We start from the raw sequence: 25,350 nt of genomic DNA, 5'->3' as shown, positions 1-25,350 counted from the left end.
TCCATCGTTTCGGCCTCCGAAAAAAATAATTCGCAAAAAAAGAGGGATGCAACACGAGGACTTCCCAGGAGGTCACCCATCCTAGTACTACTCTCGCCCAAGCACGCTTAACTTCGGAGTTCTGATGGGATCCGATGCATTAGTGGTGGTATGATCGCATCCGCAAGGATTAGCGCGCATTATCTATATAAGAATCAACGCCGCGACTCCCAAAAGCCATAACTACGTCTTCGGTGCACCAAAAATCACATAAAATATATGAATTCCTAATAACTTTTCGCGATCTTCGCGTTGGGACGGTTTCGAAAGAGTGATCGGCGAAATTCCGACAAGGTGAAAGGAGGAAGGGTAAAATCGTAAATTTCGCCCTCGGTCCGGAATTTCGACTTTCACCGGTGAATTGTAAGCGTAAACGAGCATTTGAACAAGGCTCGGAGCGATTTTTGGTGAAATTCCATCGTTTCGGCCTCCGAAAAAAATAATTCGCAAAAAAAGAGGGATGCAACACGAGGACTTCCCAGGTGGTCACCCATCCTAGTACTACTCTCGCCCAAGCACGCTTAACTTCGGAGTTCTGATGGGATCCGGTGCATTAGTGCTGGTATGATCGCATCCGAAAGCATTAGCGCGCATTATCTATATAAGAATCAACGCCGCGACTCCCAAAAGCCATAACTACGTCTTCGGTGCACCAAAAATCACATAAAATATATGAATTCCTAATAACTTTTCGCGATCTTCGCGTTGGGACGGTTTCGGAAGAGTGATCGGCGAAATTCCGACAAGGTGAACGGGGGAAGGGTAAAATCGTAAATTTCGCCCTCGGTCCGGAATTTCGACTTTCACCGGTGAATTGTAAGCGTAAACGGGCATTTAAACAAGACTCGGAGCGATTTTTGGTGAAATTCCATCGTTTCGGCCTCCGAAAAAAATAATTCGCAAAAAAAGAGGGATGCAACACGAGGACTTCCCAGGAGGTCACCCATCCTAGTACTACTCTCGCCCAAGCACGCTTAACTTCGGAGTTCTGATGGGATCCGGTGCATTAGTGCTGGTATGATCGCATCCGCAAGCATTAGCGCGCATTATCTATATAAGAATCAACGCCGCGACTCCCAAAAGCCATAACTACGTCTTCGGTGCACCAAAAATCACATAAAATATATGAATTCCTAATAACTCTTCGCGATCTTCGCGTTGGGACGGTTTCGGAAGAGTGATCGGCGAAATTCCGACAAGGTGAACGGGGGAAGGGTAAAATCGTAAATTTCGCCCTCGGTCCGGAATTTCGACTTTCACCGGTGAATTGTATGCGTAAACGAGCATTTGAACAAGGCTCGGAGCGATTTTTGGTGAAATTCCATCGTTTCGGCCTCCGAAAAAAATAATTCGCAAAAAAAGAGGGATGCAACACGAGGACTTCCCAGGAGGTCACCCATCCTAGTACTACTCTCGCCCAAGCACGCTTAACTTCGGAGTTCTGATGGGATCCGATGCATTAGTGCTGGTATGATCGCATCCGCAAGGATTAGCGCGCATTATCTATATAAGAATCAACGCCGCGACTCCCAAAAGCCATAACTACGTCTTCGGTGCACCAAAAATCACATAAAATATATGAATTCCTAATAACTTTTCGCGATCTTCGCGTTGGGACGGTTTCGAAAGAATGATCGGCGAAATTCCGACAAGGTGAACGGGGGAAGGGTAAAATCGTAAATTTCGCCCTCGGTCCGGAATTTCGACTTTCACCTGTGAATTGTATGCGTAAACGAGCATTTGAACAAGGCTCGGAGCGATTTTTGGTGAAATTCATCGTTTCGGACTCCGAAAAAAATAATTCGCAAAAAAAGAGGGATGCAACACGAGGACTTCCCAGGAGGTCACCCATCCTAGTACTAATCTCGCCCAAGCACGCTTAACTTCGGAGTTCTGATGGGATCCGATGCATTAGTGCTGGTATGATCGCATCCGCAAGCATTAGCGCGCATTATCTATATAAGAATCAACGCCGCGACTCCCAAAAGCCATAACTACGTCTTCGGTGCACCAAAAATCACATAAAATATATGAATTCCTAATAACTTTTCGCGATCTTCGCGTTGGGACGGTTTCGGAAGAGTGATCGGCGAAATTCCGACAAGGTGAACGGGGGAAGGGTAAAATCGTAAATTTCGCCCTCGGTCCGGAATTTCGACTTTCACCGGTGAATTGTAAGCGTAAACGGGCATTTGAACAAGACTCGGAGCGATTTTTGGTGAAATTCCATCGTTTCGGCCTCCGAAAAAAATAATTCGCAAAAAAAGAGGGATCCAACACGAGGACTTCCCAGGAGGTCACCTATCCTAGTACTACTCTCGCCCAAGCACGCTTAACTTCGGAGTTCTGATGGGATCCGGTGCATTAGTGCTGGTATGATCGCTTCCACAAGCATTAGCGCGCATTATCTATATAAGAATCAACGCCGCGACTCCCAAAAGCCATAACTACGTCTTCGGTGCACCAAAAATTACATAAAATATATGAATTCCTAATAACTTTTCGCGATCTTCGCGTTGGGACGGTTTCGGAAGAGTGATCGGCGAAATTCCGACAAGGTGAACGGGGGAAGGGTAAAATCGTAAATTTCGCCCTCGGTCCGGAATTTCGACTTTCACCGGTGAATTGTAAGCGTAAACGAGCATTTGAACAAGACTCGGAGCGATTTTTGGTGAAATTCTATCGTTTCGGCCTCCGAAAAAAATAATTCGCAAAAAAAGAGGGTTGCAACACGAGGACTTCCCAGGAGGTCACCCATCCTAGTACTACTCTCGCCAGAGCACGCTTAACTTCGGAGTTCTGATGGGATCGGTGCATTAGTGCTTGTATGATCGCATCCGCAAGGATTAGCGCGCATTATCTATATAAGAATCAACGCCGCGACTCCCAAAAGCCATAACTACGTCTTCGGTGCACCAAAAATCACATAAAATATATGAATTCCTAATAACTTTTCGCGATCTTCGCGTTGGGACGGTTTCGAAAGAGTGATCGGCGAAATTCCGACAAGGTGAACGGGGGAAGGGTAAAATCGTAAATTTCGCCCTCGGTCCGGAATTTCGACTTTCACCGGTGAATTGTATGCGTAAACGAGCATTTGAACAAGGCTCGGAGCGATTTTTGGTGAAATTCCATCGTTTCGGACTCCGAAAAAAATAATTCGCAAAAAAAGAGGGAAGCAACACCAGGACTTCAGAGGAGGTCACCCATCCTAGTACTACTCTCGCCCAAGCACGCTTAACTTCGGAGTTCTGATGGGATCCGGTGCATTAGTGCTGGTCTGATCGCATCCGAAAGCATTAGCGCGCATTATCTATATAAGAATCAACGCCGCGACTCCCAAAAGCCATAACTACGTCTTCGGTGCACCAAAAATCACATAAAATATATGAATTCCTAATAACTTTTCGCGATCTTCGCGTTGGGACGGTTTCGGAAGAGTGATCGGCGAAATTCCGACAAGGTGAACGGGGGAAGGGTAAAATCGTAAATTTCGCCCTCGGTCCAGAATTTCGACTTTCACCGGTGAATTGTAAGCGTAAACGGGCATTTGAACAAGACTCGGAGCGATTTTTGGTGAAATTCCATCGTTTCGGCCTCCGAAAAAAATAATTCGCAAAAAAAGAGGGATGCAACACGAGGACATCCCAGGAGGTCACCCATCCTAGTACTACTCTCGCCCAAGCACGCTTAACTTCGGAGTTCTGATGGGATCCGGTGCATTAGTGCTGGTATGATCGCATCCGCAAGCATTAGCGCGCATTATCTATATAAGAATCAACGCCGCGACTCCCAAAAGCCATAACTACGTCTTCGGTGCACCAAAAATCACATAAAATATATGAATTCCTAATAACTTTTCGCGATCATCGCGTTGGGACGGTTTCGGAAGAGTGATCGGCGAAATTCCGACAAGGTGAACGGGGGAAGGGTAAAATCGTAAATTTCGCCCTCGGTCCGGAATTTCGACTTTCACCAGTGAATTGTATGCGTAAACGAGCATTTGAACAAGGCTCGGAGCGATTTTTGGTGAAATTCCATCGTTTCGGCCTCCGAAAAAAATAATTCGCAAAAAAAGAGGGATGCAACACGAGGACTTCCCAGGAGGTCACCCATCCTAGTACTACTCTCGCCCAAGCACGCTTAACTTCGGAGTTCTGATGGGATCCGATGCATTAGTGCTGGTATGATCGCATCCGCAAGCATTAGCGCTCATTATCTATATAAGAATCAACGCCGCGACTCCCAAAAGCCATAACTACGTCTTCGGTGCACCAAAAATCACATAAAATATATGAATTCCTAATAACTTTTCGCGATCTTCGCGTTGGGACGGTTTCGGAAGAGTGATCGGCGAAATTCCGACAAGGTGAACGGGGGAAGGGTAAAATCGTAAATTTCGCCCTCGGTCCGGAATTTCGACTTTCACCGGTGAATTGTAAGCGTAAACGAGCATTTGAACAAGACTCGGAGCGATTTTTGGTGAAATTCTATCGTTTCGGCCTCCGAAAAAAATAATTCGCAAAAAAAGAGGGTTGCAACACGAGGACTTCCCAGGAGGTCACCCATCCTAGTACTACTCTCGCCAGAGCACGCTTAACTTCGGAGTTCTGATGGGATCGGTGCATTAGTGCTTGTATGATCGCATCCGCAAGGATTAGCGCGCATTATCTATATAAGAATCAACGCCGCGACTCCCAAAAGCCATAACTACGTCTTCGGTGCACCAAAAATCACATAAAATATATGAATTCCTAATAACTTTTCGCGATCTTCGCGTTGGGACGGTTTCGAAAGAGTGATCGGCGAAATTCCGACAAGGTGAACGGGGGAAGGGTAAAATCGTAAATTTCGCCCTCGGTCCGGAATTTCGACTTTCACCGGTGAATTGTATGCGTAAACGAGCATTTGAACAAGGCTCGGAGCGATTTTTGGTGAAATTCCATCGTTTCGGACTCCGAAAAAAATAATTCGCAAAAAAAGAGGGAAGCAACAGCAGGACTTCAGAGGAGGTCACCCATCCTAGTACTACTCTCGCCCAAGCACGCTTAACTTCGGAGTTCTGATGGGATCCGGTGCATTAGTGCTGGTCTGATCGCATCCGAAAGCATTAGCGCGCATTATCTATATAAGAATCAACGCCGCGACTCCCAAAAGCCATAACTACGTCTTCGGTGCACCAAAAATCACATAAAATATATGAATTCCTAATAACTTTTCGCGATCTTCGCGTTGGGACGGTTTCGAAAGAGTGATCGGCGAAATTCCGACAAGGTGAACGGGGGAAGGGTAAAATCGTAAATTTCGCCCTCGGTCCGGAATTTCGACTTTCACCAGTGAATTGTATGCGTAAACGAGCATTTGAACAAGGCTCGGAGCGATTTTTGGTGAAATTCCATCGTTTCGGCCTCCGAAAAAAATAATTCGCAAAAAAAGAGGGATGCAACACGAGGACTTCCCAGGAGGTCACCCATCCTAGTACTACTCTCGCCCAAGCACGCTTAACTTCGGAGTTCTGATGGGATCCGATGCATTAGTGCTGGTATGATCGCATCCGCAAGCATTAGCGCTCATTATCTATATAAGAATCAACGCCGCGACTCCCAAAAGCCATAACTACGTCTTCGGTGCACCAAAAATCACATAAAATATATGAATTCCTAATAACTTTTCGCGATCTTCGCGTTGGGACGGTTTCGGAAGAGTGATCGGCGAAATTCCGACAAGGTGAACGGGGGAAGGGTAAAATCGTAAATTTCGCCCTCGGTCCGGAATTTCGACTTTCACCGGTGAATTGTAAGCGTAAACGAGCATTTGAACAAGACTCGGAGCGATTTTTGGTGAAATTCTATCGTTTCGGCCTCCGAAAAAAATAATTCGCAAAAAAAGAGGGTTGCAACACGAGGACTTCCCAGGAGGTCACCCATCCTAGTACTACTCTCGCCAGAGCACGCTTAACTTCGGAGTTCTGATGGGATCGGTGCATTAGTGCTTGTATGATCGCATCCGCAAGGATTAGCGCGCATTATCTATATAAGAATCAACGCCGCGACTCCCAAAAGCCATAACTACGTCTTCGGTGCACCAAAAATCACATAAAATATATGAATTCCTAATAACTTTTCGCGATCTTCGCGTTGGGACGGTTTCGAAAGAGTGATCGGCGAAATTCCGACAAGGTGAACGGGGGAAGGGTAAAATCGTAAATTTCGCCCTCGGTCCGGAATTTCGACTTTCACCGGTGAATTGTATGCGTAAACGAGCATTTGAACAAGGCTCGGAGCGATTTTTGGTGAAATTCCATCGTTTCGGACTCCGAAAAAAATAATTCGCAAAAAAAGAGGGAAGCAACAGCAGGACTTCAGAGGAGGTCACCCATCCTAGTACTACTCTCGCCCAAGCACGCTTAACTTCGGAGTTCTGATGGGATCCGGTGCATTAGTGCTGGTCTGATCGCATCCGAAAGCATTAGCGCGCATTATCTATATAAGAATCAACGCCGCGACTCCCAAAAGCCATAACTACGTATTCGGTGCATCAAAAATCACATAAAATATATGAATTCCTAATAACTTTTCGCGATCTTCGCGTTGGGACGGTTTCGGAAGAGTGATCGGCGAAATTCCGACAAGGTGAACGGGGGAAGGGTAAAATCGTAAATTTCGCCCTCGGTCCGGAATTTCGACTTTCACCGGTGAATTGTAAGCGTAAACGGGCATTTGAACAAGACTCGGAGCGATTTTTGGTGAAATTCCATCGTTTCGGCCTCCGAAAAAAATAATTCGCAAAAAAAGAGGGATGCAACACGAGGACATCCCAGGAGGTCACCCATCCTAGTACTACTCTCGCCCAAGCACGCTTAACTTCGGAGTTCTGATGGGATCCGGTGCATTAGTGCTGGTATGATCGCATCCGCAAGCATTAGCGCGCATTATCTATATAAGAATCAACGCCGCGACTCCCAAAAGCCATAACTACGTCTTCGGTGCACCAAAAATCACATAAAATATATGAATTCCTAATAACTTTTCGCGATCATCGCGTTGGGACAGTTTCGGAAGAGTGATCGGCGAAATTCCGACAAGGTGAACGGGGGAAGGGTAAAATCGTAAATTTCGCCCTCGGTCCGGAATTTCGACTTTCACCAGTGAATTGTATGCGTAAACGAGCATTTGAACAAGGCTCGGAGCGATTTTTGGTGAAATTCTATCGTTTCGGCCTCCGAAAAAAATAATTCGCAAAAAAAGAGGGATGCAACACGAGGACTTCCCAGGAGGTCACCCATCCTAGTACTACTCTCGCCCAAGCACGCTTAACTTCGGAGTTCTGATGGGATCCGATGCATTAGTGCTGGTATGATCGCATCCGCAAGCATTAGCGCTCATTATCTATATAAGAATCAACGCCGCGACTCCCAAAAGCCATAACTACGTCTTCGGTGCACCAAAAATCACATAAAATATATGAATTCCTAATAACTTTTCGCGATCTTCGCGTTGGGACGGTTTCGGAAGAGTGATCGGCGAAATTCCGACAAGGTGAACGGGGGAAGGGTAAAATCGTAAATTTCGCCCTCGGTCCGGAATTTCGACTTTCACCGGTGAATTGTAAGCGTAAACGAGCATTTGAACAAGACTCGGAGCGATTTTTGGTGAAATTCTATCGTTTCGGCCTCCGAAAAAAATAATTCGCAAAAAAAGAGGGTTGCAACACGAGGACTTCCCAGGAGGTCACCCATCCTAGTACTACTCTCGCCAGAGCACGCTTAACTTCGGAGTTCTGATGGGATCGGTGCATTAGTGCTTGTATGATCGCATCCGCAAGGATTAGCGCGCATTATCTATATAAGAATCAACACCGCGACTCCCAAAAGCCATAACTACGTCTTCGGTGCACCAAAAATCACATAAAATATATGAATTCCTAATAACTTTTCGCGATCTTCGCGTTGGGACGGTTTCGAAAGAGTGATCGGCGAAATTCCGACAAGGTGAACGGGGGAAGGGTAAAATCGTAAATTTCGCCCTCGGTTCGGAATTTCGACTTTCACCGGTGAATTGTATGCGTAAACGAGCATTTGAACAAGGCTCGGAGCGATTTTTGGTGAAATTCCATCGTTTCGGACTCCGAAAAAAATAATTCGCAAAAAAAGAGGGAAGCAACAGCAGGACTTCAGAGGAGGTCACCCATCCTAGTACTACTCTCGCCCAAGCACGCTTAACTTCGGAGTTCTGATGGGATCCGGTGCATTAGTGCTGGTCTGATCGCATCCAAAAGCATTAGCGCGCATTATCTATATAAGAATCAACGCCGCGACTCCCAAAAGCCATAACTACGTCTTCGGTGCACCAAAAATCACATAAAATATATGAATTCCTAATAACTTTTCGCGATCTTCGCGTTGAGACGGTTTCGGAAGAGTGATCGGCGAAATTCCGACAAGGTGAACGGGGGAAGGGTAAAATCGTAAATTTCGCCCTCGGTCCGGAATTTCGACTTTCACCGGTGAATTGTAAGCGTAAACGGGCATTTGAACAAGACTCGGAGCGATTTTTGGTGAAATTCCATCGTTTCGGCCTCCGAAAAAAATAATTCGCAAAAAAAGAGGGATGCAACACGAGGACATCCCAGGAGGTCACCCATCCTAGTACTACTCTCGCCCAAGCACGCTTAACTTCGGAGTTCTGATGGGATCCGGTGCATTAGTGCTGGTATGATCGCATCCGCAAGCATTAGCGCGCATTATCTATATAAGAATCAACGCCGCGACTCCCAAAAGCCATAACTACGTCTTCGGTGCACCAAAAATCACATAAAATATATGAATTCCTAATAACTTTTCGCGATCATCGCGTTGGGACGGTTTCGGAAGAGTGATCGGCGAAATTCCGACAAGGTGAACGGGGGAAGGGTAAAATCGTAAATTTCGCCCTCGGTCCGGAATTTCGACTTTCACCAGTGAATTGTATGCGTAAACGAGCATTTGAACAAGGCTCGGAGCGATTTTTGGTGAAATTCTATCGTTTCGGCCTCCGAAAAAAATAATTCGCAAAAAAAGAGGGATGCAACACGAGGACTTCCCAGGAGGTCACCCATCATAGTACTACTCTCGCCCAAGCACGCTTAACTTCGGAGTTCTGATGGGATCCGATGCATTAGTGCTAGTATGATCGCATCCGCAAGCATTAGCGCTCATTATCTATATAAGAATCAACGCCGCGACTCCCAAAAGCCATAACTACGTCTTCGGTGCACCAAAAATCACATAAAATATATGAATTCCTAATAACTTTTCGCGATCTTCGCGTTGGGACGGTTTCGGAAGAGTGATCGGCGAAATTCCGACAAGGTGAACGGGGGAAGGGTAAAATCGTAAATTTCGCCCTCGGTCCGGAATTTCGACTTTCACCGGTGAATTGTAAGCGTAAACGAGCATTTGAACAAGACTCGGAGCGATTTTTGGTGAAATTCTATCGTTTCGGCCTCCGAAAAAAATAATTCGCAAAAAAAGAGGGTTGCAACACGAGGACTTCCCAGGAGGTCACCCATCCTAGTACTACTCTCGCCAGAGCACGCTTAACTTCGGAGTTCTGATGGGATCGGTGCATTAGTGCTTGTATGATCGCATCCGCAAGGATTAGCGCGCATTATCTATATAAGAATCAACGCCGCGACTCCCAAAAGCCATAACTACGTCTTCGGTGCACCAAAAATCACATAAAATATATGAATTCCTAATAACTTTTCGCGATCTTCGCGTTGGGACGGTTTCGAAAGAGTGATCGGCGAAATTCCGACAAGGTGAACGGGGGAAGGGTAAAATCGTAAATTTCGCCCTCGGTCCGGAATTTCGACTTTCACCGGTGAATTGTATGCGTAAACGAGCATTTGAACAAGGCTCGGAGCGATTTTTGGTGAAATTCCATCGTTTCGGACTCCGAAAAAAATAATTCGCAAAAAAAGAGGGAAGCAACAGCAGGACTTCAGAGGAGGTCACCCATCCTAGTACTACTCTCGCCCAAGCACGCTTAACTTCGGAGTTCTGATGGGATCCGGTGCATTAGTGCTGGTCTGATCGCATCCGAAAGCATTAGCGCGCATTATCTATATAAGAATCAACGCCGCGACTCCCAAAAGCCATAACTACGTATTCGGTGCACCAAAAATCACATAAAATATATGAATTCCTAATAACTTTTCGCGATCTTCGCGTTGGGACGGTTTCGGAAGAGTGATCGGCGAAATTCCGACAAGGTGAACGGGGGAAGGGTAAAATCGTAAATTTCGCCCTCGGTCCGGAATTTCGACTTTCACCGGTGAATTGTAAGCGTAAACGGGCATTTGAACAAGACTCGGAGCGATTTTTGGTGAAATTCCATCGTTTCGGCCTCCGAAAAAAATAATTCGCAAAAAAAGAGGGATGCAACACGAGGACATCCCAGGAGGTCACCCATCCTAGTACTACTCTCGCCCAAGCACGCTTAACTTCGGAGTTCTGATGGGATCCGGTGCATTAGTGCTGGTATGATCGCATCCGCAAGCATTAGCGCGCATTATCTATATAAGAATCAACGCCGCGACTCCCAAAAGCCATAACTACGTCTTCGGTGCACCAAAAATCACATAAAATATATGAATTCCTAATAACTTTTCGCGATCATCGCGTTGGGACAGTTTCGGAAGAGTGATCGGCGAAATTCCGACAAGGTGAACGGGGGAAGGGTAAAATCGTAAATTTCGCCCTCGGTCCGGAATTTCGACTTTCACCAGTGAATTGTATGCGTAAACGAGCATTTGAACAAGGCTCGGAGCGATTTTTGGTGAAATTCCATCGTTTCGGCCTCCGAAAAAAATAATTCGCAAAAAAAGAGGGATGCAACACGAGGACTTCCCAGGAGGTCACCCATCCTAGTACTACTCTCGCCCAAGCACGCTTAACTTCGGAGTTCTGATGGGATCCGATGCATTAGTGCTGGTATGATCGCATCCGCAAGCATTAGCGCTCATTATCTATATAAGAATCAACGCCGCGACTCCCAAAAGCCATAACTACGTCTTCGGTGCACCAAAAATCACATAAAATATATGAATTCCTAATAACTTTTCGCGATCTTCGCGTTGGGACGGTTTCGGAAGAGTGATCGGCGAAATTCCGACAAGGTGAACGGGGGAAGGGTAAAATCGTAAATTTCGCCCTCGGTCCGGAATTTCGACTTTCACCGGTGAATTGTATGCGTAAACGAGCATTTGAACAAGGCTCGGAGCGATTTTTGGTGAAATTCCATCGTTTCGGACTCCGAAAAAAATAATTCGCAAAAAAAGAGGGAAGCAACAGCAGGACTACAGAGGAGGTCACCCATCCTAGTACTACTCTCGCCCAAGCACGCTTAACTTCGGAGTTCTGATGGGATCCGGTGCATTAGTGCTGGTCTGATCGCATCCGAAAGCATTAGCGCGCATTATCTATATAAGAATCAACGCCGCGACTCCCAAAAGCCATAACTACGTCTTCGGTGCACCAAAAATCACATAAAATATATGAATTCCTAATAACTTTTCGCGATCTTCGCGTTGGGACGGTTTCGGAAGAGTGATCGGCGAAATTCAGACAAGGTGAACGCGGGAAGGGTAAAATCGTAAATTTCGCCCTCGGTCCGGAATTTCGACTTTCACCGGTGACTTGTAAGCGTAAACGAGCATTTGAACAAGACTCGGAGCGATTTTTGATGAAATTTCATCGTTTCGGCCTCCGAAAAAAATAATTCGCAAAAAAAGAGGGATGCAACACGAGGACTTCCAATGAGGTCACCCATCCTAGTACTACTCTCTCCCAAGCACGCTTAACTTCGGAGTTTTGATGGGATCCGGTGCATTAGTGCTGGTAAGATCACATCCGCTAGCATTAGCGCGCATTATCTATATAAGAATCAACGCCGCGACTCCCAAGAGCCATAACTACGTCTTCGGTGCACCAAAAATCACATAAATTCCGACAAGGTGAACGGGGGAAGGGTAAACTCGTAAATTTCGCCCTCGGTCCGGAATTTCGACTTTCACCGGTGAATTGTAAGCGTAAACGAGCATTTGAACAAGACTCGGAGCGATTTTTGGTGAAATTCCATCGTTTCGACCTCCGAAAAAAATAATTCGCAAAAAAAGAGGGATGCAACACGAGGACTTCCCAGGAGGTCACCCATCCTAGTTCTACTGTCGCCCAAGCACGCTTAACTTCGGAGTTCTGATGGGATCCGGTGCATTAGAGCTGGTATGATCGCATCCGCAAGCATAAGCGCGCATTATCTATATAAGAATCAACGCCGCGACTCCCAAAAGCCATAACTACGTCTTCGGTGCACCAAAAATCACATAAAATATATGAATTCCTAATAACTTTTCGCGATCTTCGCGTTGGGACGGTTTCGGAAGAGTGATCGGCGAAATTCCGACAAGGTGAACGGGGGAAGGGTAAAATCGTAAATTTCGCCCTCGGTCCGGAATTTCGACTTTCACCGGTGAATTGTAAGCGTAAACGAGCATTTGAACAAGACTCGGAGCGATTTTTGGTGAAATTCCATCGTTTCGACCTCCGAAAAAAATAATTCGCAATAAAAGAGGGATGCAACACGAGGACTTCCCAGGAGGTCACCCATCCTAGTACTACTCTCGCCCAAGCACGCTTAACTTCGGAGTTCTGATGGGATCCGGTGCATTAGTGCTGGTATGATCGCAACCGCAAGCATAAGCGCGCATTATCTATATAAGAATCAACGCCGCGACTCCCAAAAGCAATAACTACGTCTTCGGTGCACCAAAATCACATAAATATATGAATTCCTAATAACTTTTCGCGATCTTCGCGTTGGGACGGTTTCGGAAGAGTGATCGGCGAAATTCAGACAAGGTGAACGCGGGAAGGGTAAAATCGTAAATTTCACCCTCGGTCCGGAATTTCGACTTTCACCGGTGACTTGTAAGCGTAAACGAGCATTTGAACAAGACTCGGAGCGATTTTTGATGAAATTTCATCGTTTCGGCCTCCGAAAAAAATAATTCGCAAAAAAAGAGGGATGCAACACGAGGACTTCCAATGAGGTCACCCATCCTAGTACTACTCTCTCCCAAGCACGCTTAACTTCGGAGTTCTGATGGGATCCGGTGCATTAGTGCTGGTAAGATCACATCCGCTAGCATTAGCGCGCATTATCTATATAAGAATCAACGCCGCGACTCCCAAGAGCCATAACTACGTCTTCGGTGCACCAAAAATCACATAAATTCCGACAAGGTGAACGGGGGAAGGGTAAACTCGTAAATTTCGCCCTCGGTCCGGAATTTCGACTTTCACCGGTGAATTGTAAGCGTAAACGAGCATTTGAACAAGACTCGGAGCGATTTTTGGTGAAATTCCATCGTTTCGACCTCCGAAAAAAATAATTCGCAAAAAAAGAGGGATGCAACACGAGGACTTCCCAGGAGGTCACCCATCCTAGTTCTACTGTCGCCCAAGCACGCTTAACTTCGGAGTTCTGATGGTATCCGGTGCATTAGAGCTGGTATGATCGCATCCGCAAGCATAAGCGCGCATTATCTATATAAGAATCAACGCCGCGACTCCCAAAAGCCATAACTACGTCTTCGGTGCACCAAAAATCACATAAAATATATGAATTCCTAATAACTTTTCGCGATCTTCGCGTTGGGACGGTTTCGGAAGAGTGATCGGCGAAATTCCGACAAGGTGAACGGGGGAAGGGTAAAATCGTAAATTTCGCCCTCGGTCCGGAATTTCGACTTTCACCGGTGAATTGTATGCGTAAACGAGCATTTGAACAAGGCTCGGAGCGATTTTTGGTGAAATTCCATCGTTTCGGACTCCGAAAAAAATAATTCGCAAAAAAAGAGGGAAGCAACAGCAGGACTACAGAGGAGGTCACCCATCCTAGTACTACTCTCGCCCAAGCACGCTTAACTTCGGAGTTCTGATGGGATCCGGTGCATTAGTGCTGGTCTGATCGCATCCGAAAGCATTAGAGCGCATTATCTATATAAGAATCAACGCCGCGACTCCCAAAAGCCATAACTACGTCTTCGGTGCACCAAAAATCACATAAAATATATGAATTCCTAATAACTTTTCGCGATCTTCGCGTTGGGACGGTTTCGGAAGAGTGATCGGCGAAATTCAGACAAGGTGAACGCGGGAAGGGTAAAATCGTAAATTTCGCCCTCGGTCCGGAATTTCGACTTTCACCGGTGACTTGTAAGCGTAAACGAGCATTTGAACAAGACTCGGAGCGATTTTTGATGAAATTTCATCGTTTCGGCCTCCGAAAAAAATAATTCGCAAAAAAAGAGGGATGCAACACGAGGACTTCCAATGAGGTCACCCATCCTAGTACTACTCTCTCCCAAGCACGCTTAACTTCGGAGTTCTGATGGGATCCGGTGCATTAGTGCTGGTAAGATCACATCCGCTAGCATTAGCGCGCATTATCTATATAAGAATCAACGCCGCGACTCCCAAGAGCCATAACTACGTCTTCGGTGCACCAAAAATCACATAAATTCCGACAAGGTGAACGGGGGAAGGGTAAACTCGTAAATTTCGCCCTCGGTCCGGAATTTCGACTTTCACCGGTGAATTGTAAGCGTAAACGAGCATTTGAACAAGACTCGGAGCGATTTTTGGTGAAATTCCATCGTTTCGACCTCCGAAAAAAATAATTCGCAAAAAAAGAGGGATGCAACACGAGGACTTCCCAGGAGGTCACCCATCCTAGTTCTACTGTCGCCCAAGCACGCTTAACTTCGGAGTTCTGATGGGATCCGGTGCATTAGAGCTGGTATGATCGCATCCGCAAGCATAAGCGCGCATTATCTATATAAGAATCAACGCCGCGACTCCCAAAAGCCATAACTACGTCTTCGGTGCACCAAAAATCACATAAAATATATGAATTCCTAATAACTTTTCGCGATCTTCGCGTTGGGACGGTTTCGGAAGAGTGATCGGCGAAATTCCGACAAGGTGAACGGGGGAAGGGTAAAATCGTAAATTTCGCCCTCGGTCCGGAATTTCGACTTTCACCGGTGAATTGTAAGCGTAAACGAGCATTTGAACAAGACTCGGAGCGATTTTTGGTGAAATTCCATCGTTTCGACCTCCGAAAAAAATAATTCGCAATAAAAGAGGGATGCAACACGAGGACTTCCCAGGAGGTCACCCATCCTAGTACTACTCTCGCCCAAGCACGCTTAACTTCGGAGTTCTGATGGGATCCGGTGCATTAGTGCTGGTATGATCGCAACCGCAAGCATAAGCGCGCATTATCTATATAAGAATCAACGCCGCGACTCCCAAAAGCAATAACTACGTCTTCGGTGCACCAAAATCACATAAATATATGAATTCCTAATAACTTTTCGCGATCTTCGCGTTGGGACGGTTTCGGAAGAGTGATCGGCGAAATTCAGACAAGGTGAACGCGGGAAGGGTAAAATCGTAAATTTCGCCCGCGGTCCGGAATTTCGATTTTCACCGGTGACTTGTAAGCGTAAACGAGCATTTGAACAAGACTCGGAGCGATTTTTGATGAAATTTCATCGTTTCGGCCTCCGAAAAAAATAATTCGCAAAAAAAGAGGGATGCAACACGAGGACTTCCAATGAGGTCACCCATCCTAGTACTACTCTCTCCCAAGCACGCTTAACTTCGGAGTTCTGATGGGATCCGGTGCATTAGTGCTGGTAAGATCACATCCGCTAGCATTAGCGCGCATTATCTATATAAGAATCAACGCCGCGACTCCCAAGAGCCATAACTACGTCTTCGGTGCACCAAAAATCACATAAATTCCGACAAGGTGAACGGGGGAAGGGTAAACTCGTAAATTTCGCCCTCGGTCCGGAATTTCGACTTTCACCGGTGAATTGTAAGCGTAAACGAGCATTTGAACAAGACTCGGAGCGATTTTTGGTGAAATTCCATCGTTTCGACCTCCGAAAAAAATAATTCGCAAAAAAAGAGGGATGCAACACGAGGACTTCCCAGGAGGTCACCCATCCTAGTTCTACTGTCGCCCAAGCACGCTTAACTTCGGAGTTCTGATGGGATCCGGTGCATTAGAGCTGGTATGATCGCATCCGCAAGCATAAGCGCGCATTATCTATATAAGAATCAACGCCGCGACTCCCAAAAGCCATAACTACGTCTTCGGTGCACCAAAAATCACATAAAATATATGAATTCCTAATAACTTTTCGCGATCTTCGCGTTGGGACGGTTTCGGAAGAGTGATCGGCGAAATTCCGACAAGGTGAACGGGGGAAGGGTAAAATCGTAAATTTCGCCCTCGGTCCGGAATTTCGACTTTCACCGGTGAATTGTAAGCGTAAACGAGCATTTGAACAAGACTCGGAGCGATTTTTGGTGAAATTCCATCGTTTCGACCTCCGAAAAAAATAATTCGCAATAAAAGAGGGATGCAACACGAGGACTTCCCAGGAGGTCACCCATCCTAGTACTACTCTCGCCCAAGCACGCTTAACTTCGGAGTTCTGATGGGATCCGGTGCATTAGTGCTGGTATGATCGCAACCGCAAGCATAAGCGCGCATTATCTATATAAGAATCAACGCCGCGACTCCCAAAAGCAATAACTACGTCTTCGGTGCACCAAAATCACATAAATATATGAATTCCTAATAACTTTTCGCGATCTTCGCGTTGGGACGGTTTCGGAAGAGTGATCGGCGAAATTCAGACAAGGTGAACGCGGGAAGGGTAAAATCGTAAATTTCGCCCTCGGTCCGGAATTTCGACTTTCACCGGTGACTTGTAAGCGTAAACGAGCATTTGAACAAGACTCGGAGCGATTTTTGATGAAATTTCATCGTTTCGGCCTCCGAAAAAAATAATTCGCAAAAAAAGAGGGATGCAACACGAGGACTTCCAATGAGGTCACCCATCCTAGTACTACTCTCTCCCAAGCACGCTTAACTTCGGAGTTCTGATGGGATCCGGTGCATTAGTGCTGGTAAGATCACATCCGCTAGCATTAGCGCGCATTATCTATATAAGAATCAACGCCGCGACTCCCAAGAGCCATAACTACGTCTTCGGTGCACCAAAAATCACATAAATTCCGACAAGGTGAACGGGGGAAGGGTAAACTCGTAAATTTCGCCCTCGGTCCGGAATTTCGACTTTCACCGGTGAATTGTAAGCGTAAACGAGCATTTGAACAAGACACAGAGCGATTTGTGGTGAAATTCCATCGTTTCGGCCTCCGAAAAAAATAATTCGCAAAAAAAGAGGGATGCAACACGAGGACTTCCGAGGAGGTCACCTATCCTAGTACTACTCTCGCCCAAGCACGCTTAACTTCGGAGTTCTGATGGGATCCGGTGCATTAGTGCTGGTATGATCGCATCCGCAAGCATTAGCGCGCATTATCTATATAAGAATCAACGCCGCGACTCCCAAAAGCCATAACTACGTCTTCGGTGCACCAAAAATCACATAAAATATATGAATTCCTAATAACTTTTCGCGATCTTCGCGTTGGGATGGTTTCGGAAGAGTGATCGGCGAAATTCCGACAAGGTGAACGGGGGAAGGGTAAAATCGTAAATTTCGCCCTCGGTCCGGAATTTCGACTTTCACCGGTGACTTGTAAGCGTAAACGATCATATGAACAAGACTCGGAGCGATTTTTTGTGAAATTCTATCGTTTCGGCCTCCGAAAAAAATAATTCGCAAAAAAAGAGGGTTGCAACACGAGGACTTCCCAGGAGGTCACCCATCCTAGTACTACTCTCGCCAGAGCACGCTTAACTTCGGAGTTCTGATGGGATCGGTGCATTAGTGCTGGTATGATCGCATCCACAAGGATTAGCGCGCATTATCTATATAAGAATCAACGCCGCGACTCCCAAAAGCCATAACTACGTCTTCGGTGCACCAAAAATCACATAAAATATATGAATTCCTAATAACTTTTCACGATCTTCGCGTTGGGACGGTTTCGGAAGAGTGATCGGCGAAATTCCGACAAGGTGAACGGGGGAAGGGTAAAATCGTAAATTTCGCCCTCGGTCCGGAATTTCGACTTTCACCGGTGAATTGTAAGCGTAAACGAGCATTTGAACAAGACTCAGAGCGATTTTTCGTGAAATTCCATCGTTTCGACCTCCGAAAAAAATAATTCGCAAAAAAAGAGGGATGCAACACGAGGACTTCCCAGGAGGTCACCCATCCTAGTACTACTCTCGCCCAAGCACGCTTAACTTCGGAGTTCTGATGGGATCCGGTGCATTAGTGCTGGTATGATCGCATCCGCAAGCATAAGCGCGCATTATCTATATAAGAATAAACGCCGCGACTCCCAAAAGCCATAACTACATCTTCGGTGCACCAAAATCACATAAAATATATGAATTCCTAATAACTTTTCGCGATCTTCGCGTTGGGACGGTTTCGGAAGAGTGATCGGCGAAATTCAGACAAGGTGAACGCGGGAAGGGTAAAATCGTAAATTTCGCCCTCGGTCCGGAATTTCGACTTTCACCGGTGACTTGTAAGCGTAAACGAGCATTTGAACAAGACTCGGAGCGATTTTTGGTGAAATTCCATCGTTTCGGCCTCCGAAAAAAATAATTCGCAAAAAAAGAGGGATGCAACACGAGGACTTCCCATGAGGTCACCCATCCTAGTACTACTCTCGCCCAAGCACGCTTAACTTCGGAGTTCTGATGGGATCCGGTGCATTAGTGCTGGTAAGATCACATCCGCTAGCATTAGCGCGCATTATCTATATAAGAATCAACGCCGCGACTCCCAAGAGCCATAACTACGTCTTCGGTGCACCAAAAATCACATAAATTCCGACAAGGTGAACGGGGGAAGGGTAAACTCGTAAATTTCGCCCTCGGTCCGGAATTTCGACTTTCACCGGTGAATTGTAAGCGTAAACGAGCATTTGAACAAGACACAGAGCGATTTGTGGTGAAATTCCATCGTTTCGGTCTCCGAAAAAAATAATTCGCAAAAAAAGAGGGATGCAACACGAGGACTTCCCAGGAGGTCACCTATCCTAGTACTACTCTCGCCCAAGCACGCTTAACTTCGGAGTTCTGATGGGATCCGGTGCATTAGTGCTGGTATGATCGCATCCGCAAGCATTAGCGCGCATTATCTATATAAGAATCAACGCCGCGACTCCGAAAAGCCATAACTACATCTTCGGTGCACCAAAAATCACATAAAATATATGAATTCCTAATAACTTTTCGCGATCTTCGCGTTGGGACGGTTTCGGAAGAGTGATCGTCGAAATTCCGACAAGGTGAACGGGGGAAGGGTAAAATCGTAAATTTCGCCCTCGGTTCGGAATTTTGACTTTCACCGGTGACTTGTAAGCGTAAACGATCATTTGAACAAGACTCGGAGCGATTTTTAGTGAAATTCCATCGTTTCGGCCTCCGAAAAAAATAATTCGCAAAAAAAGAGGGATGCAACACGAGGACTTCCCAGGAGGTCACCCATCCTAGTACTACTCTTGCCCAAGCACGATTGACTTCGGAGTTCTGATGGGATCCGGTGCATTAGTGCTGGTAAGATCACATCCGCAAGGATTAGCGCGCAATATCTATATAAGAATCAACGCCGCGACTCCCAAGAGCCATAACTACGTCTTCGGTGCACCAAAAATCACATAAATTCCGACAAGCTGAACGGGGGAAGGGTAAACTCGTAAATTTCGCCCTCGGTCCGGAATTTCGACTTTCACAGGTGAATTGTAAGCGTAAACGAGCATTTGAACAAGACACAGAGCGATTTGTGGTGAAATTCCATCGTTTCGGCCTCCGAAAAAAATAATTCGCAAAAAAAGAGGGATGCAACACGAGGACTTCCCAGGAGGTCACCTATTCTAGTACTACTCTTGCCCAAGCATGCTTAACTTCGGAGTTCTGATGGGATCCGGTGCATTAGTGCTGGTATGATCGCATCCGCAAGCATTCACGCGCATTATCTATATAAGAATCAACGCGGCGACTCCCAAAAGCCATAACTACGTCTTCGGTGCACCAAAAATCACATAAAATATATGAATTCCTAATAACATTTCGCGATCTTCGCGTAGGGACGGTTTCGAAAGAGTGATCGGCGAAATTCCGACAAGGTGAACGGAGGAAGGGTAAAATCGTAAATTTCGCCCTCGGTCCGGAATTTCGGCTTTCACCGGTGAATTGTAAGCGTAAACGAGCATTTGAACAACACTCGGAGCGATTTTTGGTGAAATTCCATCGTTTCGGCCTCCTTAAAAAATTAATTCGCAAAAAAAGAGGGATGCAACACGAGGACTTCCCAGGAGGTCACCCATCCTAGTACTACTCTCGCCCAAGCACGCTTAACTTCGGAGTTATGATGGGATCCAGTGCATTAGTCCTGGTATGATCGCATCTGCAAGCATTAGCTCGCATTATATATATAAGAATCAACGCCGCGACTCCTAAGATCCATAACTACGTCTTCGGTGCACCAAAAATCACATAAATTTCGACAAGGTGAACGGGGGAAGGGTAAAATCATAAATTTCGTCCTCGGTCCGGAATTTCGACTTTCACCGGTGAATTGTACGCGTAAACGAGCATTTGAACAAGACTCGGAGCGATTTTTGGTGAAATTCTATCGTTTCGGACTCCGAAAAAAATTATTCGCAAAAAAAGAGGGTTGCAACACGAGGACTTCCCAGGAGGTCACGCATCCTAGTACTACTCTCGCCCAAGCACGCTTAACTTCGGAGTTCTGATGGGATCCGGTGCATTAGTGCTGGTATGATCGCATCCGCAAGCATTAGCGCGCATTATCTATATAAGAATCAACGCCGCGACTCCCAAAAGCCATAACTACGTCTTCGGTGCACCAAAAATCACATAAACTATATGAATTCCTAATAACTTTTCGCGATCTTCGCGTTGGGACGGTTTCGGAAGAGTGATCGGCGAAATTCTGACAAGGTGAACGGGGGAAGGGTAAAATCGTAAATTTCGCCCTCGGTCCGGAATTTCGACTTTCACCGGTGACTTGTAAGAGTAAACGAGCATTTGAACAAGACTCGGAGCAATTTTTGGTGAAATTCCATCGTTTCGGCCTCCTCAAAAAATTAATTCGCAAAAAAAGAGGGAGTCAACACGAGGACTTCCCAGGAGGTCACCCATCCTAGTACTACTCTCGCCCAAGCACGCTTAACTTCGGAGTTCTGATGGGATCCGGTGCATTAGTGCTGGTATGATCGCATCTGCAAGCATTAGCGCGCATTATATATATAAGAATCAACGCCGCGACTCCCAAGATCCATAACTACGTCTTCGGTGCACCAAAAATCACATAAATTTCGACAAGGTGAACAGGGGAAGGGTAAAATCATAAATTTCGTCCTCGGTCCGGAATTTTGACTTTCACCGGTGAATTGTACGCGTAAACGAGCATTTGAACAAGACTCGGAGCGATTTTTTGTGAAATTCTATCGTTTCGGACTCCGAAAAAAATAATTCGCAAAAAAAGAGGGTTGCAACACGAGGACTTCCCAGGAGGTCACGCATCCTAGTACTACTCTCGCCCAAGCACGCTTAACTTCGGAGTTCTGATGGGATCCGGTGCATTAGTGCTGGTATGATCGCATCCGCAAGCATTCGCGCGCATTATCTATATAAGAATCAACGCGGCTACTCCAAAAAGCCATAACTACGTCTTCGGTGCACCAAAAATCACATAAAATATATGAATTCCTAATAACTTTTCGCGATCTTCGCGTTGGGACGGTTTCGGAAGAGTGATCGGCGAAATTCCGACAAGGTGAACGGGGGAAGGGTAAAATCGTAAATTTCGCCCTCGGTCCGGAATTTCGACTTTCACCGGTGAATTGTAAGCGTAAACGAGCATTTAAACAAGACTCGGAGCGATTTTTGGTGAAATTCCATCGTTTCGGCCTCCGAAAAAAATATTTCGCAAAAAAAGAAGGATGCAATGTTGTTGGTCGTTTTCGGAAAACTCGAGATGCCAAGAAGGCACGTCGCTCAAAGGGCCGATGGTCAGGCCGGAGGTCCTGAAGAGCGGCAAGTCTTCAAGCCCTCGCCCAAACTCTTGACTCCTTGAGTCGAGCCTAGCCCCTCGAGTCGAGACTTGAGTCGGCCCCCTGAGTTGAGCCTCGCTCCTCGAGTTGAGACTTCATTCAGTCTCCTCGAGTCGAGCTTCGCTCCTCGAGTTGAGCCTTGAGTCAGTCTCTTCGAGTCGAGCTTCGCTCCTCGAGTCGAGCCTTGAGTCAGTCTCCTCGAGTCGAGCTTCGCTCCTCGAGTTGAGCCTTGAGTCAGTCTCCTCGAGTCGAGCTTCGCTCCTCGAGTCGAGCCTTTAGTCAGTCTCCTCGAGTCGAGCTTCGCTCCCCGAGTCGAGTCACTCTCGTCAAATGGAAACCTTCATATTTCACGTGGTAAGAATGGTATTCGAAGACCCCTAAAGGTCCACAAGAGTCCGGCAAGACGAGCCATTCGCCGCGCACACAGCACGCTGCGTCGGCCAGCCATGCAGCAAGCCGCGCGCCGCGCCAGGCAGGCACGCGCCGCGCCAAGACTTGCCCGCGCCGCGCGCTCCGTGCACCGCGCATCCTGCGCCGCGTCCAGTGACCCGCGCGCCGCGCCAGACGACCCGCGCCGCGTGCCGCACGTTTTGCGCCGCGCTTTGTGCGCCGCGCGCGCCGTGCGCCTCCTGTTGACGGCGCGCGCGTTCCTAGTCCCACATGGACGAAAAAGAAGCCTTCTAAGGCCCTCAGACACCTATAAATACCCCCTCTCATTGAGGGGAAAGCCATCCCATTCATTCTCAAGGAACTTGAGACTTCTCTCTGCTTCTCTGGATGCCATCCTTGGCCTGAAGCAGATTCTCCTCGATTTCTTATTCTCAGAGATTCTGAAGCGCTTTCCGGGGACTCCCGAGTGCCGCCTCTCTTGATCGAACGATTAATCTTGAGCCCACGAGTGCTTTAACGGTTTTCGACTGAAAATCGCCTACGCGTCTAGCACCCTAGACGCGTCCACCATTTATGACAAGAAATCGCCTACGCGTCCGGCATTTCCAACTAGGAATCGCCTACGCGTCCGGAATCTCCGCCACAACAAGGAACTCTTGACTTAGAGTCTTCCATGTCTCCAAAAGAGAGAAAACACACATTCTCTCTCGCATACGCGATCTCCGAAGTTCTGAGACGTCGCCGAGGACTCCTTCTTCGAGTACGCTTCTCCACCAAGTCTTCGGGTACGTAGGCAGCCGACAACCAAGGCACGGTCACTCCTCCTCCTCACCCCCTACCTCTCCCGAGAGGCGGGTTGATCGGAGAAAACCCTAGCTCGAGACTATCGAGTTCACACTCTTGGCCCGGGTGCGATCACTTGGTCCGGCCTTGGATCGAACCGCCCGAGGTTTTAAATAGTTGTTCATTTTCGTGCGACAACATTTTGGCGCTAGAAGAAGGGGACTTCCCGACCTGTTCAGCCCGAAATCCCTTCTGTTCATCTTCTTCTTTTCATCTACAAACTCAACTTTCTTGAACTTGAGAAAAGATGAGTACTCAACCACCCGTACGTTCTGAGGGCGTGAACAACCCCGAAAACGTCATTGGGACCAAGAAATACTTCTTGCGCTCCCGAGCGCATGGTGACGAAGAGTCGTTCCACGAAGAGAGCTCGACCCGCTCACTATCTCCATCTCCTGATAGCAGGGACAACCGCATCATGGAGCTGGAGGAGAGTATCCGCCAACTAAAGGCGAAGAACGCGAGGTACCACAACCGACTGGCTGCGAAGTCGAGTCGAGCATCACTCCTCGAGTCGAGTCATTCTCCTCGAATCGAGCTTCGCTCCTCGAGTTGAGCCTTGCTCTTCAAGATGAGTCACACTCCTCGAGTTGACCTTGCTCCTCGAGACGAGTCATTCTCCTCGAATTGAGCTTCGCTCCTCGAGACAAGTCATTCTCCTCGAGTCGAGCCTTGCTCCTCGAGTCGAGTCATTCTCCTTGTGTCAAGCCTCGCTCCTCGAGTCGAGTCACTCTCCTCGAGTCGAGCCTTACTCCTCGAGACAGGTCATTCTCCTCGAGTCGAGCCATGCTCTTCGAGACGAGTCATACTCCTCGAGCCGAGGCATGCTCTTCGAGACGAGTCACACTCCTCGAGTCGAGCCTTGCTCCTTGAGACGAGTCATTCTCCTCGAGTCGAGCTTCGCTCCTCGAGACAAGTCATTCTCTTCGAATCGAGCCTCGCTCCTCGAGTCGAGTCACACTCCTCGAGTCGAGCCTTGCTCCTCGAGACAAGTCATTCTCCTCGAGTCGAGCTTCGCTGCTCGAATCGAGTCATTCTTCTCGAAGTCGAGCCTCGCTCCTCGGGTAGAGTCATTCTCCTCGAGTCGAGCCTTGCTCCTCGAGACGAGTCATTCTTCTCGAAGTCGAGCCTCGCTCCTCGAGTAGAGTCATTCTCCTCGAGTCAAGCCTTGCTCCTCGAGACGATTCATCCTCTTCGAGTCGAGCTTCGCTCCTCGAGACGAGTCATTCTCCTCGAATCGAGCTTCGCTCCTCGAGACAAGTCATTCTCCTCGAGTCGAGCCTTGCTCCTCGAGTCGAGTCATTCTCCTCGCGTCAAGCCTCGCTCCTCGAGACGAGTCATTCTCCTCGAGTCAAGCCTCGCTCCTCGAGTCGAGTCACTCCCTCGAATCGAGCCTCGCTCCTCGAGACAAGTCATTCTCCTCGAGTCGAGCTTCGCTGCTCGAATCGAGTCATTCCTCTCGAAGTCGAGCCTCGCTCCTCGAGTCGAGTCATTCTCCTCGAGTCGAGCCTTGCTCCTCGAGACGATTCATTCTCTTCGAGTCGAGCTTCGCCCATCGAGTCGAGTCATTCTCCTCGAGTTGAGCCTCGCCCCTCGAGTCGAGTCGTTCTCCTCGAGTCGAGCCATGCTTCTCGAGACGAGTCAGTCTCCTCGAATCGAGCTTCGCTCCTCGAGTCGAGCTTAAACTTTACGCACGAAGAGCCTCCGTCCGTGCCTCACGAGACGATTTACTTCACCAACAAAGAGACCAAGCGAGTTGTGCATCTGCACAATGACGCGATAGTGCTCAAAGCCCAAGTGGCCAACAACTTGGTGAAAAGAGTTCTCATCAACAACGGCAGCGCTGCCGACATAATTTTCAAGTCCACCCTAGAGCGCATGAAGCTCGGGGGGCTACGCCCAACTCCGACCCAAACACCTTTATTTGGGTTCACTGGGGAGAG

General features: G+C 47.3%; 30 non-coding genes and 20 pseudogenes across 30 annotated transcripts; all 50 read right to left on the bottom strand.

Annotated features, from left to right (window-relative positions):
* Window positions 1-43: 43 nt before the first annotated feature.
* LOC149395278 (5S ribosomal RNA) lies at window positions 44-162 on the bottom strand. Its single transcript, XR_016298879.1, has one exon. It is a non-coding gene; the product is annotated as a 5S ribosomal RNA (ribosomal RNA).
* A 334-nt stretch (window positions 163-496) lies between these two features.
* Window positions 497-615, bottom strand: LOC149395277 (5S ribosomal RNA). Its single transcript, XR_016298394.1, has one exon. It is a non-coding gene; the product is annotated as a 5S ribosomal RNA (ribosomal RNA).
* Window positions 616-949: 334 nt separating this feature from the next.
* Window positions 950-1,068, bottom strand: LOC149395276 (5S ribosomal RNA). The gene has a single exon (XR_016299302.1). It is a non-coding gene; the product is annotated as a 5S ribosomal RNA (ribosomal RNA).
* A 334-nt stretch (window positions 1,069-1,402) lies between these two features.
* Window positions 1,403-1,521, bottom strand: LOC149395275 (5S ribosomal RNA). Its single transcript, XR_016298108.1, has one exon. It is a non-coding gene; the product is annotated as a 5S ribosomal RNA (ribosomal RNA).
* Window positions 1,522-1,854: 333 nt separating this feature from the next.
* On the bottom strand, window positions 1,855-1,973 carry LOC149395274 (5S ribosomal RNA). The gene has a single exon (XR_016298270.1). It is a non-coding gene; the product is annotated as a 5S ribosomal RNA (ribosomal RNA).
* Window positions 1,974-2,307: 334 nt separating this feature from the next.
* On the bottom strand, window positions 2,308-2,426 carry LOC149395273 (5S ribosomal RNA; annotated as a pseudogene).
* Window positions 2,427-2,760: 334 nt separating this feature from the next.
* Window positions 2,761-2,878, bottom strand: LOC149395272 (5S ribosomal RNA; annotated as a pseudogene).
* Window positions 2,879-3,212: 334 nt separating this feature from the next.
* Window positions 3,213-3,331, bottom strand: LOC149395271 (5S ribosomal RNA; annotated as a pseudogene).
* A 334-nt stretch (window positions 3,332-3,665) lies between these two features.
* On the bottom strand, window positions 3,666-3,784 carry LOC149395270 (5S ribosomal RNA). Its single transcript, XR_016298420.1, has one exon. It is a non-coding gene; the product is annotated as a 5S ribosomal RNA (ribosomal RNA).
* A 334-nt stretch (window positions 3,785-4,118) lies between these two features.
* On the bottom strand, window positions 4,119-4,237 carry LOC149395269 (5S ribosomal RNA). Its single transcript, XR_016298107.1, has one exon. It is a non-coding gene; the product is annotated as a 5S ribosomal RNA (ribosomal RNA).
* Window positions 4,238-4,571: 334 nt separating this feature from the next.
* LOC149395268 (5S ribosomal RNA) lies at window positions 4,572-4,689 on the bottom strand (annotated as a pseudogene).
* Window positions 4,690-5,023: 334 nt separating this feature from the next.
* Window positions 5,024-5,142, bottom strand: LOC149395267 (5S ribosomal RNA; annotated as a pseudogene).
* Window positions 5,143-5,476: 334 nt separating this feature from the next.
* LOC149395266 (5S ribosomal RNA) lies at window positions 5,477-5,595 on the bottom strand. The gene has a single exon (XR_016298106.1). It is a non-coding gene; the product is annotated as a 5S ribosomal RNA (ribosomal RNA).
* Window positions 5,596-5,929: 334 nt separating this feature from the next.
* On the bottom strand, window positions 5,930-6,047 carry LOC149395265 (5S ribosomal RNA; annotated as a pseudogene).
* Window positions 6,048-6,381: 334 nt separating this feature from the next.
* Window positions 6,382-6,500, bottom strand: LOC149395264 (5S ribosomal RNA; annotated as a pseudogene).
* A 334-nt stretch (window positions 6,501-6,834) lies between these two features.
* On the bottom strand, window positions 6,835-6,953 carry LOC149395263 (5S ribosomal RNA). The gene has a single exon (XR_016298419.1). It is a non-coding gene; the product is annotated as a 5S ribosomal RNA (ribosomal RNA).
* A 334-nt stretch (window positions 6,954-7,287) lies between these two features.
* On the bottom strand, window positions 7,288-7,406 carry LOC149395262 (5S ribosomal RNA). The gene has a single exon (XR_016298105.1). It is a non-coding gene; the product is annotated as a 5S ribosomal RNA (ribosomal RNA).
* Window positions 7,407-7,740: 334 nt separating this feature from the next.
* LOC149395261 (5S ribosomal RNA) lies at window positions 7,741-7,858 on the bottom strand (annotated as a pseudogene).
* A 334-nt stretch (window positions 7,859-8,192) lies between these two features.
* LOC149395260 (5S ribosomal RNA) lies at window positions 8,193-8,311 on the bottom strand (annotated as a pseudogene).
* Window positions 8,312-8,645: 334 nt separating this feature from the next.
* Window positions 8,646-8,764, bottom strand: LOC149395259 (5S ribosomal RNA). The gene has a single exon (XR_016298418.1). It is a non-coding gene; the product is annotated as a 5S ribosomal RNA (ribosomal RNA).
* A 334-nt stretch (window positions 8,765-9,098) lies between these two features.
* On the bottom strand, window positions 9,099-9,217 carry LOC149395258 (5S ribosomal RNA). The gene has a single exon (XR_016298609.1). It is a non-coding gene; the product is annotated as a 5S ribosomal RNA (ribosomal RNA).
* A 334-nt stretch (window positions 9,218-9,551) lies between these two features.
* Window positions 9,552-9,669, bottom strand: LOC149395257 (5S ribosomal RNA; annotated as a pseudogene).
* Window positions 9,670-10,003: 334 nt separating this feature from the next.
* LOC149395256 (5S ribosomal RNA) lies at window positions 10,004-10,122 on the bottom strand (annotated as a pseudogene).
* A 334-nt stretch (window positions 10,123-10,456) lies between these two features.
* Window positions 10,457-10,575, bottom strand: LOC149395255 (5S ribosomal RNA). Its single transcript, XR_016298417.1, has one exon. It is a non-coding gene; the product is annotated as a 5S ribosomal RNA (ribosomal RNA).
* Window positions 10,576-10,909: 334 nt separating this feature from the next.
* On the bottom strand, window positions 10,910-11,028 carry LOC149395254 (5S ribosomal RNA). The gene has a single exon (XR_016298104.1). It is a non-coding gene; the product is annotated as a 5S ribosomal RNA (ribosomal RNA).
* Window positions 11,029-11,362: 334 nt separating this feature from the next.
* LOC149395253 (5S ribosomal RNA) lies at window positions 11,363-11,481 on the bottom strand (annotated as a pseudogene).
* Window positions 11,482-11,815: 334 nt separating this feature from the next.
* LOC149395252 (5S ribosomal RNA) lies at window positions 11,816-11,934 on the bottom strand (annotated as a pseudogene).
* A 265-nt stretch (window positions 11,935-12,199) lies between these two features.
* Window positions 12,200-12,318, bottom strand: LOC149395251 (5S ribosomal RNA; annotated as a pseudogene).
* Window positions 12,319-12,652: 334 nt separating this feature from the next.
* On the bottom strand, window positions 12,653-12,771 carry LOC149395250 (5S ribosomal RNA). The gene has a single exon (XR_016297858.1). It is a non-coding gene; the product is annotated as a 5S ribosomal RNA (ribosomal RNA).
* A 332-nt stretch (window positions 12,772-13,103) lies between these two features.
* Window positions 13,104-13,222, bottom strand: LOC149395249 (5S ribosomal RNA). Its single transcript, XR_016299217.1, has one exon. It is a non-coding gene; the product is annotated as a 5S ribosomal RNA (ribosomal RNA).
* Window positions 13,223-13,487: 265 nt separating this feature from the next.
* LOC149395248 (5S ribosomal RNA) lies at window positions 13,488-13,606 on the bottom strand (annotated as a pseudogene).
* A 334-nt stretch (window positions 13,607-13,940) lies between these two features.
* Window positions 13,941-14,059, bottom strand: LOC149395247 (5S ribosomal RNA; annotated as a pseudogene).
* A 334-nt stretch (window positions 14,060-14,393) lies between these two features.
* LOC149395246 (5S ribosomal RNA) lies at window positions 14,394-14,512 on the bottom strand. Its single transcript, XR_016299215.1, has one exon. It is a non-coding gene; the product is annotated as a 5S ribosomal RNA (ribosomal RNA).
* Window positions 14,513-14,777: 265 nt separating this feature from the next.
* Window positions 14,778-14,896, bottom strand: LOC149395245 (5S ribosomal RNA; annotated as a pseudogene).
* A 334-nt stretch (window positions 14,897-15,230) lies between these two features.
* On the bottom strand, window positions 15,231-15,349 carry LOC149395244 (5S ribosomal RNA). The gene has a single exon (XR_016297857.1). It is a non-coding gene; the product is annotated as a 5S ribosomal RNA (ribosomal RNA).
* A 332-nt stretch (window positions 15,350-15,681) lies between these two features.
* LOC149395243 (5S ribosomal RNA) lies at window positions 15,682-15,800 on the bottom strand. The gene has a single exon (XR_016299214.1). It is a non-coding gene; the product is annotated as a 5S ribosomal RNA (ribosomal RNA).
* A 265-nt stretch (window positions 15,801-16,065) lies between these two features.
* Window positions 16,066-16,184, bottom strand: LOC149395242 (5S ribosomal RNA; annotated as a pseudogene).
* Window positions 16,185-16,518: 334 nt separating this feature from the next.
* LOC149395241 (5S ribosomal RNA) lies at window positions 16,519-16,637 on the bottom strand. Its single transcript, XR_016297855.1, has one exon. It is a non-coding gene; the product is annotated as a 5S ribosomal RNA (ribosomal RNA).
* Window positions 16,638-16,969: 332 nt separating this feature from the next.
* Window positions 16,970-17,088, bottom strand: LOC149395240 (5S ribosomal RNA). The gene has a single exon (XR_016299213.1). It is a non-coding gene; the product is annotated as a 5S ribosomal RNA (ribosomal RNA).
* A 265-nt stretch (window positions 17,089-17,353) lies between these two features.
* On the bottom strand, window positions 17,354-17,472 carry LOC149395239 (5S ribosomal RNA). The gene has a single exon (XR_016298906.1). It is a non-coding gene; the product is annotated as a 5S ribosomal RNA (ribosomal RNA).
* Window positions 17,473-17,806: 334 nt separating this feature from the next.
* Window positions 17,807-17,924, bottom strand: LOC149395238 (5S ribosomal RNA; annotated as a pseudogene).
* Window positions 17,925-18,258: 334 nt separating this feature from the next.
* Window positions 18,259-18,377, bottom strand: LOC149395237 (5S ribosomal RNA). Its single transcript, XR_016299289.1, has one exon. It is a non-coding gene; the product is annotated as a 5S ribosomal RNA (ribosomal RNA).
* A 333-nt stretch (window positions 18,378-18,710) lies between these two features.
* Window positions 18,711-18,829, bottom strand: LOC149395236 (5S ribosomal RNA). Its single transcript, XR_016298384.1, has one exon. It is a non-coding gene; the product is annotated as a 5S ribosomal RNA (ribosomal RNA).
* A 265-nt stretch (window positions 18,830-19,094) lies between these two features.
* Window positions 19,095-19,213, bottom strand: LOC149395235 (5S ribosomal RNA). The gene has a single exon (XR_016298357.1). It is a non-coding gene; the product is annotated as a 5S ribosomal RNA (ribosomal RNA).
* Window positions 19,214-19,547: 334 nt separating this feature from the next.
* On the bottom strand, window positions 19,548-19,666 carry LOC149395234 (5S ribosomal RNA). Its single transcript, XR_016299177.1, has one exon. It is a non-coding gene; the product is annotated as a 5S ribosomal RNA (ribosomal RNA).
* A 265-nt stretch (window positions 19,667-19,931) lies between these two features.
* Window positions 19,932-20,050, bottom strand: LOC149395233 (5S ribosomal RNA). The gene has a single exon (XR_016299203.1). It is a non-coding gene; the product is annotated as a 5S ribosomal RNA (ribosomal RNA).
* Window positions 20,051-20,385: 335 nt separating this feature from the next.
* On the bottom strand, window positions 20,386-20,504 carry LOC149395232 (5S ribosomal RNA; annotated as a pseudogene).
* Window positions 20,505-20,769: 265 nt separating this feature from the next.
* LOC149395231 (5S ribosomal RNA) lies at window positions 20,770-20,888 on the bottom strand. Its single transcript, XR_016298991.1, has one exon. It is a non-coding gene; the product is annotated as a 5S ribosomal RNA (ribosomal RNA).
* Window positions 20,889-21,223: 335 nt separating this feature from the next.
* Window positions 21,224-21,342, bottom strand: LOC149395230 (5S ribosomal RNA). The gene has a single exon (XR_016299165.1). It is a non-coding gene; the product is annotated as a 5S ribosomal RNA (ribosomal RNA).
* Window positions 21,343-21,607: 265 nt separating this feature from the next.
* Window positions 21,608-21,726, bottom strand: LOC149395229 (5S ribosomal RNA). The gene has a single exon (XR_016298990.1). It is a non-coding gene; the product is annotated as a 5S ribosomal RNA (ribosomal RNA).
* Window positions 21,727-25,350: the final 3,624 nt, after the last annotated feature.

Source organism: Urtica dioica, chromosome 5 (genome assembly GCF_054948205.1).
Source record: "Urtica dioica subsp. dioica isolate 48M chromosome 5, U.dioica_male_clone48M_v1_H2, whole genome shotgun sequence".
Lineage (NCBI taxonomy): Eukaryota > Viridiplantae > Streptophyta > Magnoliopsida > Rosales > Urticaceae > Urtica > Urtica dioica.
Note: the sequence above shows the minus strand (reverse complement) of the source record. Positions and strands in the feature narration are given on the sequence as shown.